This window comes from Cebus imitator, unplaced genomic scaffold (assembly GCF_001604975.1).
Source record: "Cebus imitator isolate Cc_AM_T3 unplaced genomic scaffold, Cebus_imitator-1.0 Scaffold633, whole genome shotgun sequence".
NCBI classification, from domain to species: Eukaryota; Metazoa; Chordata; class Mammalia; order Primates; family Cebidae; genus Cebus; species Cebus imitator.
The window spans coordinates 729,100-740,199 of NW_016107948.1; the positions used below are offsets into that span (position 1 = coordinate 729,100).

Genomic DNA, 11,100 nt, shown 5'->3' on the forward strand with positions numbered 1-11,100 from the left:
ACCAGAATTTTAATGCTTGGCTGTCTGACTTCGACTTTCAGCTAGGTATAGTTGTATTCAAACACCAAATAGAAAAAGTGGAGGAAGGTTTTTAGTCTATGATTTGATCCAGTTTTAAAAGCGTAAAAATAACCAAAATATGGTAACTATGACATATAATATTAATTCAGGAAGAACATTTTCTAAATCCCTATTTTAATATTTGACTATTTCTGTCTGTGAAAATAGGATTTTTCTTTAGAATTGAAGCAAATATGTAGAATTTTACACTGAAATACATTTTCTATAAAATATCCTATAATCACTATTTTATAACAAAAGATGTAATAACACTTGATTAATTCATTTACTTAAAAGGTTAAAAACTGAAATGTTTTATCAATTTGTGCTTTAAATGCTTCCAGGATTTCAGATGTCATTGTAAGTTAATTTTCAATTACTTCAACGGTAGCTGTATGGTATATTAAAATTTATATTTTTGATTTAAATATTAACAGCTGTGTGAAAATCACTCTGTTCCAGAATAAATTACAAATTGTGGCTGAATATGTTAATTGCCACGTTTGTTCATTGTTTATTAATTTTATTATTGTAGGGTTCCACTGGATTCCCTGGCTTTCCAGGTGCCAATGGAGAGAAAGGTGCACAGGTATGATATATAAATATAATGTTTTAAGCTATGCAACATAAATGTTCTTAGCTGGACAGGCACGTGCCTGTATTCCCAGATATTTGTGAGGCTGAGGTGGAGGATTGCTTGAATCCAGTAGTTCCACACCAGCGTGGGCAACACAGGAAGTCTGTTTTTGAGTGAATGAATGAATGATGTTCTTGCCTGAGTACTCAGTGTCAGCACCAGACTCATAATTTATTGTGATATATTGCATATTGAAATTGTTTGAACTGTCTTTGATAGGGAGTAGCTGGCAAACCAGGCCCTCAGAGTCAGCACGGTCCAATGGTAGGTGCCTCGATTTAAAATAATGTGCATTTTTCATATTGAATTTAGTTTTCCAAGATAACTTATTTTTCCAAAAATAAAAATTGATTCTGTGACTTTGGATTTGCCAGGCACTAATTCAGGTTCATCTTTTGTTTTCATCTGCAGGGTCCTCAAGGTTCAAGAGTTGCAAGAGGTCCCAGTGGGAAACCCAGGCCAAAGGTATCATCTGCACTTTTTCTGTTTGGATATTGCTGTAGTTTCTTTTCCAGACAGATGCTATGAGCAGGAATTCTAACTGATTCTTCTTTTTGTTTTCTTGGTGTCAGGGTACTTCAGGCTGTGATGGCCCTGCTGACCCCCCAGGTGAAAGAGTACGTGTAATACAGCTACATAATAGAAGATGAAAATTAGTATTTCTGCAAGCGTTTAGATTTCAGGGAAAAGATGTATGTCTGCTAATACATGTGCAAATTTATCCACGAAATCTAGTCTACATTTAAAAATGCTTTTTAATTTATTCCCCTTCAACAATAAAAAAAAGCGTAAACAGTATGTTCTAATTATGTTATAGAAATGAGAAAAATGTGTGTAATTGGACTACGATATCACTCTTATAGTCAAGACAAATATATATATATATATATATATATATATATATATATACACACACACACACGTATACATATATATATATTTAATTTTAAATGCACTTAAAACATCTTTGCCCTCTTCTCCACACCACTTGCTTTCCATATTGATACTCATTGTTCACAGAGCTGGCAGCAATATTATGCCAGTAAAAAAGAAGCTACTAGTAGCCATTAAGCCAGAAACAATATACATTCAACTCAGGATAAAACATCTATTTCAGTACATAGAAAAACTATTTAGTAAATTGATTTTTAATTGATATAAGATGAACCCAAATACATATGAACAAGCATGCCCTTTATTTGGTGTTTTTGGCAAAATAAAGCATTTTTGTAGCCATATTTTTAAAAAGCTGTTCTCCTGATAAAAGTTTAAATATTAGAATCTGTAGTCCTTTAAAAAATTAGAATCATTTCTTCATACTCTATAATAATTTTCAGCATTATGTAGTCAGGTTCATAGTTAATATATTTTTGTATATTATTATTTGAAATATATAGTAGGTGTTTTACAGAAAACAGAAATGCCTTGCAATGCATAACCTAAAATTGAAAATGAGTAACTTTTATTTGAGTAGGAGCAATGAGCAAAACTTGAGTTTCTATTTGTGAAGAAAGTAGGAGTAGATAACACCCAAGAATAAACATTTAATTAGAGTTGCTTTAAGTTTTTGGTTCATATTTAATTAACTTTCCACTAAATGTTTTTCACTCTTCATGAACTGTTCCCAAATTAAATCTATTTATCCTGTAAATTTTGAGCTCATACATTTTGAGCTCATACGTTCATTTGAAGTATTTTAGGGGCAAAGTCATTTTAATAAGATACATTAAATTAATTTAAATGGCTAAATGATTAAATGGAGAACAATTTAACAAAAAATAGCACAACTATGAGTTTTGTTTTTAGACACCACCTATTCTCTCCTCATACATTTGGTTTTGTCTTCCAAAATGTTATGATCAACAATATTTCCTTACAAGTGAATACACTTTTGCTGATATTGCATTTTAATTTGAAAAACAGTACTGTCATCCAACAGTATGATTACTTTTAAAATCACTTTGAGAATGAGAGTGAGAAAAGCACCTTTTGAGGATTAAATAATTTTTGCTTTGTTTTGTTGCTTTAGTAATCTGGATAGATTTTTTTAAATAAATATTCATACGTTTTTCCAATATCTATATAGGAAGAACATATTTCCTGTGTTCCTTGTGATTGATCAGCTATTTCACCCCAAATATGCCTTCATTTTCTGCCAAGAGTTCTTAATTATCTTGAACTAAATAGTTAAGAACACAGTTGAAAAATTACAATTGTAATGCCATAAAATATTTTCTTCAAAATACGTGAGTTGAAAAGTTCAGGGAATTAATTCTGCAGTATCAGTAGATTAGAAAAAGAATAACTATTTTTGCCTATTACAATGGACTCCCTCTCTAACAATACATTTATATTTAACTATACAGTTATAGATGTCATGTATATATATATATATAAGCTTTTATTAAGATATTCTACAAATTAAATGTGATCCCTCATAATCATGATTTGTAGATCACAGATGCTGGTTATTAAGGGTTAAATATAGCTTTTAGTTAGGTCTAGCATTACCAAAATCAGTGAAATAAAAAATGGAACAACAGACAGAATCAAGACACCTAGTTAAATTTGAATTTTGTATAAAGAATAAGTTGTTTTTGTCATAAGTATGTCTTTTGTGATATTTAGGATATGTTAAAATTATTCATTATTTATTTAAAGCTCAAATTTAACTAGGCACTTGATGTTTTATCTGGTGATTTGGTTTCAACACCATCTATACAATGAGTCATTATGGATTTTTTAAATCCTACTTGGAACCTATTTTGATTAATACAAGAATAAGTCAACGCTTTCTGTGAAATTTTATAAAGACTCGATTTTTCATGTTTTTAAAGTAATGATTTTGAAATGTTTCTTTCTTAAAGAATTTAAATTCAAATTGTATTTGAAAGGCAGCAAAATTTTAGAAAGCAAAAATGACACTTTAAGAAATCAGGAAAATAGAGTTTGCTACATAACCGAAGGAATATTATTTTTAAAAATTTGTGTTTAAAGTGAATTTTTGTTCAGGAATCATAGTTTCATAGTTTAATAAGAGTTTAAAAATTTATAAGTTCCTCAGTTTTGCTCAGTAGTTTTGGTAGTCTGATATGACATCTATTTTTGATAACTTCATATATAACTTTGAAGTTACTTTTTCAATGTAAGATGCTGCTAATAGTACAAACTGTACAAACTTGCGATGAATTCTGAGCTAACATTGGCTTATGAATGGTAATGAGGTTTTTCTTGGGAAGGCTAGATTGGTAAATAGAAAGAGTAAATTCTGTTGAAGGCCAACTTCAGTAAACTATATTTTTGATTAGAAAAATACATAAATCCTACCCTAAATGTATTAAGAAGTTTTATTTATGTTATTTTTCATGAAGCTTCTTAAATAAATGTAACTGTTATGTTCTGGACGTATAAAGGATTATCTCTTACCAATTACTTTTTCTGCCAACGATGGAGTCACTGTAATGGGACCTACTTTATGTATTTTAAAAATAGGTAAATTTGAGAGATGAATAATATAGTTAATTTAAAATCAAGCCAAAAATGATATTATAATATCATATTTGGACTGAACATTGATAACTACACAATAAAGTTATTTTCATCTTATCTACAAAACAAATTTACACATGAGTAAAAAATATACTGACATCATTAAAAATAAATACGTTTATTTATTTTTAATATTCTCTTTTTTTATTATTATACTTTAAGTTCTGGGGTATATGTGCAGAATGTTCGGTTTGTTACATACGTATACACTTGCCATGAGGAGTAACATTAGGAGAAATATATTTATTTTAAATATGGGGACTAGTTAACAGCATCTTCTGTGGTCTATCTGTGATAGTCACATACTTTCTCTTTTAGTTTTAGAATATATGGCTAGATACAGAGCATGGATGGAATAAGTTTTAAAACAGTATTTTTTAGAGGGCTGTGGAATTGAATTGAATCAAAATATCTTCCTTCTATGAATGTCTCTAGCCAATGTTTAGTAAAGAAGCTGCAGAACTTCTCAATTCTACATTCTCTTCACTTTTAATTCATATGGGTTCTAAATATATACAGTGTTCCTGAGGTAACATTGATGTGATGTGCAGTTTTGATTAGAGTAGTTTGAAACACTATCGATTTTGCTTTTGGATTAGCACTTATTCTCATGTTGCGTTACCGTAGTTTTGTCACTGTGATGAAGAAGCTGGGTGATACATTGTATTTCATCTATACAAATCAATCTCATAGTATAAAGATGCATCTTCCAAGGCCTGTTGTTAACTTCTCCCCACTGCTTTTTATTTCCAGGGTCCTCAAGGACCACGGGGTCCAGCTGGATTCCCTGGACCAAAAGCCCCTCCTGTAAGTGTCAGAGCTTCCCTTTCTTTCTCTATTTGACATTTTCAGAGTTTTGACAGTCACAGCTTACATTTAAAATATTTGTTAGATATAATATTGATAAAATCTCTATAAAATTACAATTGATGTCAAAGGAAGTAGACATTTTCAATTTATGAGGTTCGTAGATTGTTTCTGAATATAATTTCAACATCTCTTATTAAGTATATTTGAAAGTATACCAAAGACTAGAAAAACATGACTGTCATTCTCTCAGCTGCTCCTTTACTACCATGAATATAATTGACAACATTAAAAATTGTTATCGGCCCTTAAATAGTTGATATATTAGAATTTATCTTTATTTTCCATCATTAATATAACCTTCATCAAATATCACTTTCTAAATCCCTCCAACATTCTGTTATTACTTAAGTCATGCTAAGATTTATTTATATTAATATGATATCTGTCTCTGTAATTGATTAATTGTAGAAAACATAATGACAATTCTCATTAAATCATATCCCTTTTATGAAATGTGTTTAGAGCAACACTCTTGAATGTTCATCAAGCATCTTCATAAAGTTAATTGAAATACTTTGTTTTTATATTTAAATATTTGTGGGGACATAGAACATGCTGAGTTTTTGGTTTTGTTTGTTTTCTTGCAACCTTTGCAGTTTCTTTAAGAGAGCCGAAGTCAGTTTACCCGCATGTCTAGGACAGTGGTTCTTAAATGTAGTCCCTGGCCCAGCAGTATCACAGCTCTTGGGATACTGTTAGAAATGTAGTATCACCGCCGGGCCTTGTGGCTCATGCCTGTAATCCCAGCATTTTGGAATGCCAAGACAGGGGGATCACGAGGCCAAGAGATTGAGACCATCCTGGCCAACATGGTGAAACCCCGTCTCTACTAACAATACAAAAATTAGCTGGGCATGGTGGCATACACCTGTAGTTCCAGCTACTCGGGAGGCTGAGGCGGGAGAATGCCGTCAACCCGGGAGGCAGAGGTGGTAGTGGACCAAGGCCATGCCACTGCACTCCAGGCTGGGTGAGAGTGAGACTCCACCTCCAAAATACATTAAAAAAAAAAAAATCAAATACAAAGAAAAAGTATCTAAACATTCAGCTGAATATATTTTGTTTTACCTGGATTTTCAGGTTCCATTGGAATGAGATAGAAGCTGAATTGCTATTTCTGGAAATCAGAGAAAAAGGAGGATGAAAGAAAACCCTTCAAACTACATTTCCAATGAAACAAAGGAACAAGAACACACACGCTGTATGATTACAAGTAAAACCTATATCTATTAGGAGTACACAGTGTGTATTTGGGGTGTGTGTATATATGTATATGTATATTTGTGTACACATATATTTGTGTATATATATATATATTTTGGTGTGTGTATGTCTGTACACATAACACATATACAATGTGATATTTTTCAGCTATAAAAAAGAAGGAAATCCTGTCACTTGTGATAATAAGGGTGAACCTGGAAGACATTATGCTGAGGAAAATAAGCCAGATACAGAACAACAAGTACTGCATGACCTCACTTATACATGGAAACTAAAACTGAATTCATAGAAGCAGGGAGTAGAATGGTGGCTACCAGAAGAGGGGTGGGAGGTGGGGAATGAGGAGATGGTGGGGAAAGGATACAGAACTTCAGTTATGTAGAATGAATTGTAACAGAGTGCCCCCATTTTCCTAAGATAAAAGGAATGAGTTACTTTTATTATTATTTTTTCTTCTCTTCTCCTCTCCCCTTTTCCCCCTGTCCTCTGTTTCCTACATAGCCCTTCTGAAGTGCAAACATATCCTTTCATCTCCCCATCACCTGACATACTCTTCAGGGAAAGTTCTTCTCTGTGTTTCTAGACAGATCTCTCCTCAGGAGTGCACAGTCGATTTGCAGACCAAAGCATACCCATCACAGAACTTCCACTGTCTGGGGGTCTCCTCAGATCTTACACCCACTAGGAGAGCATGCCAAAAGCATGCCCACCTGGTCACTTTTACAACTTACTTCTGACCAGAAAGACACCACTTGACGGCCCAGTGGATAACTGCCGGAGAGCAGAGATACCCTCTGTTTTTGCTCACTTTTACCTTTAACTAACAAAAATACACGTTTTGCTCCAAAGGTGAAGTGACACATTTAAAGCAGGACACATTATACTTCTTCCCCCAAGCTAGCTTAGAAAATAAATTCACATTTTTTTTGGTACCAGGCCTCACACTTAATTGAACGCTGCATGTGGTGAGTGACTAACCTGCTTTTGGTTACACAATGAGTTTTAGAGACCGAATGTGCAGCATGGGGACTATTGTTTATGCTGTATTGTATACTTGGAGTTTGCTACAAAAGTATATCATGTGTTCTCACTACTCTAAAAAAAAAAAGAAAAGAAAAGAAACGACACTATGTGAAGAGGTGGTTATGCTAATTAGCTTGAATGTAGCCATTAGTTCATTACGTAGATGTATGTGAAAACATCATATTGTAGGCTTTAAATATATGCATTTTTAATAAAATTTTTAAAAAGATTCCTTTAAGGAAACATTTACAATAGCATCAAAACATAAAAACTACACAGCAAAGGGTGTGGAAGCCTATACACTGAGGACTACACAATATTGCTGGAAGCAATTAATGATCTTTGGAATAGGAGGTATTTATTCTTGTTTTTCTAGAGTGTTTTTGCTATTTGGGGATTCTTGCAATTTTTTTTCTGAATAAGGAGTTCTTTTTACTTTCTGACAAAAAATAGGCCACTGGAATTTGAATAAGATTGGATGGAATCTGTAGATTGCTTAGAGTAGTAGTTCCATGTTAACTATATTAAATTTTCCAACCCATGGACAGTATATTTTTCCATTTATTTAGTTCTTCTTTTATCTTTTATGCAATGTTATGTAGTTTTCAGTGTACAAGTATTTTGCCTTCTTAAATTTATTCCTAGGTATGTTATTCTTATGAGTGCTATTATAAATGAAATGTATTAATTTTCCTTTAAGATTTTTCATTACTAACACAACTGGTTTTTGTCTGTTTATCTTGTATGCTGCAAGGTTGCTGAATTAGTTTATTAACTCCAGTAATTTTGTGTGTGTGTGTGTGTGTGTGTTCATTTAGTATTTTCTCTGTACAGGGTAGGTCATGTCATCTGCAAATTGAGATTTTTTTAATTTTAAAAATATTTTTGCTCATCTTCGTTTTTGAAAGACATTTTTGACTGGGTATAGAATTCTAGGTTGACAGTTTTTTCTTTTTTCAGTACTTAGAGCTATTGCAAACTTCTTGTTTGTAATAGTTCTGATGAGAAATTTAATGCCATCCTTACAATTAGTCCACTGTATGTAACATGTCTTTTCACCTTTTATTCCTCTTAGGATTTTCTCTTCATCATGGTTTTGATCAATTTGAGTATGGTGTCTTTGATGTAGTTTTCTTCATGTTTCTTGTTCTTAGGCTACATTATGTTTCTGGGATATTTGGGGCTTATGGTTTTCATAAAGCTTAGAAAGCTTTTATCCAGTATGTTTTAAATATTTTTCTATCCCTCTTACCTACTCTATTCCCTTCAGGGGGTTCATTTACCATTTATAGAAGGGGTTTAAAGATTTCCTACTGATGGGCTTTTTATTTTTATAAATTGATTATTCTCTGTGTTTCATTTGTGTTAATTTCTACTGCTATTTCTTCTAGTCCATTAATATATTCTTCTGCAATATTTAATTCAGTGTATTTTTAAAATTTCAAACTATAAACTGTAGTTTTCACTTACGGAAGTTGATATTTTAAAATATCTCCAACATCTTCACTTAGATAAAATTATAATAACTGCTCTAATGTCCTTGTCTTCTAACATGTGTGTCATCTTCAACTGAATGATTGCATTCTTCAATATGTCTCATGTTTTCCTTCCTGTTTGCCTGTTTGAGATTCTGACATTTGATGCCAGACATTTGATGTTGATGCCTAAATGTGCCCAGTGACACAACTTGGCCTCAGTTTCTATGCACACCCAAGCTTGTGCAACAGGAGAAGTAGAGAGGTAGAGGAGGCCTGGACAAAGGAAGAATCCTCTGGAGACTTGTGGTGAAGAGAATAAATGAAGTAACTGGCAGAAACTAAAGGTCCTGATAGAACAAATAGAATCCCAGAATGAGAACACACACCATGCATGTCCCCTAAAGCAAGATAATATTTCCTAAAATCTCAAGAAAAATCATTTTTGGCAAATGCCTTATATCAAGTGAAGTAATCTATGTACCAAGGCACTGGGAAAAGTTTAAGGATGCAAAACTCAGAGAGACGTGATTCTCTCATGAGGACATTGTGAAGGATGAATGCTACTCAGTAAGTGATGACTAGGACATGCACTTTTGAGTAACTTATGAGCATCAACGTATTTAATAATGGATCTAAACCAAAAGCCAAGTTGGGGACAAGGTGGGAGACATAGGCTGTCACTGGCATATGTTTGGGTTGAAATAACACTATCAGAAATGGCAGGTAAAGGGGTCAGAGAAGAGGAAAATAATGTCTTTTTCATATTAGCAAAAATTTGAAGTTGAAAGTTATAATTTCAACTTCAAAAGGTTAAAAGGAGACTAGTGATGTCAAAACCTTTTTAGTGCAATGTTAAACAGGAAGTACACAATCCTTCCTAAATAACAAACAAAAGTCTCTCTCTCACCCACACACATGCACACACAAACACACAAAGAAAACTACATTGACAAATACAGTAAATATAATCTGCTACATATGGTAAATATAGAGTAAAATATGGGAGAGTTTAGAACATAAGCAGGGAAATAAGAATGTTTTCATTAATCTATGTCTTTATCCATGAAAACCAATCATGAAATAAAAGCTTAAAACACTGCATGTAAAAAATCCACCAGTCCAGAGTGATAGTCAAAAAAATTTAATTAAAGAGATTTAACACTTAAACATTTTAGCTTTAATAGACTAAAATTAATTTTGGATGCAAGTTAAAATTTGAGCAGAGAATATTCTTTTGTATGACAGAATGCCAGCAAAAGCAAGTATATAGTAAAATTTTAAGAAAGTCAATTTCCAACATAAAAATATAAAGAACTGACACAGGCAGGGGTGATTAATTGATGGTAAAATGCTCAGAGGAAGATTGCTAGAATACAGGATATTAATAATTTTTCAAACCACTTGCCAAATTAATTATAAATAAGATGTCATTACAAGTGACAGAGCTCCTAGACTCCTCCTTAACCAACTGACCATCCTAGTATCACGGTGATGGGGACGGACACACTGGACCTTATCTTCCTGCAAATGGGCTGAAGTAGGAAGCTCACAGCATGACTCCACAGTGTTCCTGGCCAAATGTTTAGGCTGAATTTAATCATGAGGACATTTTCAGATGACTTCAAAATGAAGAACTTTGAGTCAGACAGCTGACCTGTCCTCTACAAACAAGTCCATGTCACCACCATTAATGACTACAACAAAAAAAGGAAGAGATATTTGGGGTTCAAAATGACTAAAAAAGCATACGCTACATAGTCTTTTTACTCATTTTGAACGCAAAACATCTCTTTTCCTTTTTGTTGTGTTCTTGGTGGTGACATGGACTGTTTGAAGGAGGCAGGTCAGTTGTCCTGTTCAATGTTCTACATCCTACAGTTGTCTGAGGATTACCTTCTATGAAATTCAGGCTAAACATTTTCAGCAAGAACAAGGCATTGTTCATACTCTACCCTGGCGGAGTCCCGGGTGACATGCTGTCTCCTGCCAGTGGCTCCAGACTTCTGTTCTCTACAGGATGGGAATTGAGAGAAGCGGGGCTAAGGCCTGTCAATGCTGTTTGTCTGTCTGGGAATTGGTCTCCCCAGGTATTGATCACAATTGGACTAGGATGGACTGTGGCTTCTCAAATCAAAGAAGCCTAGTGGGTTGAAATCATCAAGAGCATTCTGTGATCTAAAATTCAATCCTCAGTGAAAGATCCCTGCAGTGTCATTGTATTTGGACTTCAACTTGATTTGCTGTTTTAGTTTTTTCTCA

The 11,100-nt window shown here is 33.3% G+C and overlaps 1 long non-coding RNA gene across 1 annotated transcript; it reads left to right on the top strand.

Moving 5' to 3' along the window:
- Nucleotides 1-371: 371 nt before the first annotated feature.
- LOC119469353 lies at nt 372-946 on the top strand. The gene is made up of 3 exons (XR_005198143.1): nt 372-420; nt 596-649; nt 917-946. It is a non-coding gene; the product is annotated as an uncharacterized LOC119469353 (long non-coding RNA).
- The last annotated feature ends 10,154 nt before the right edge of the window (nt 947-11,100 follow it).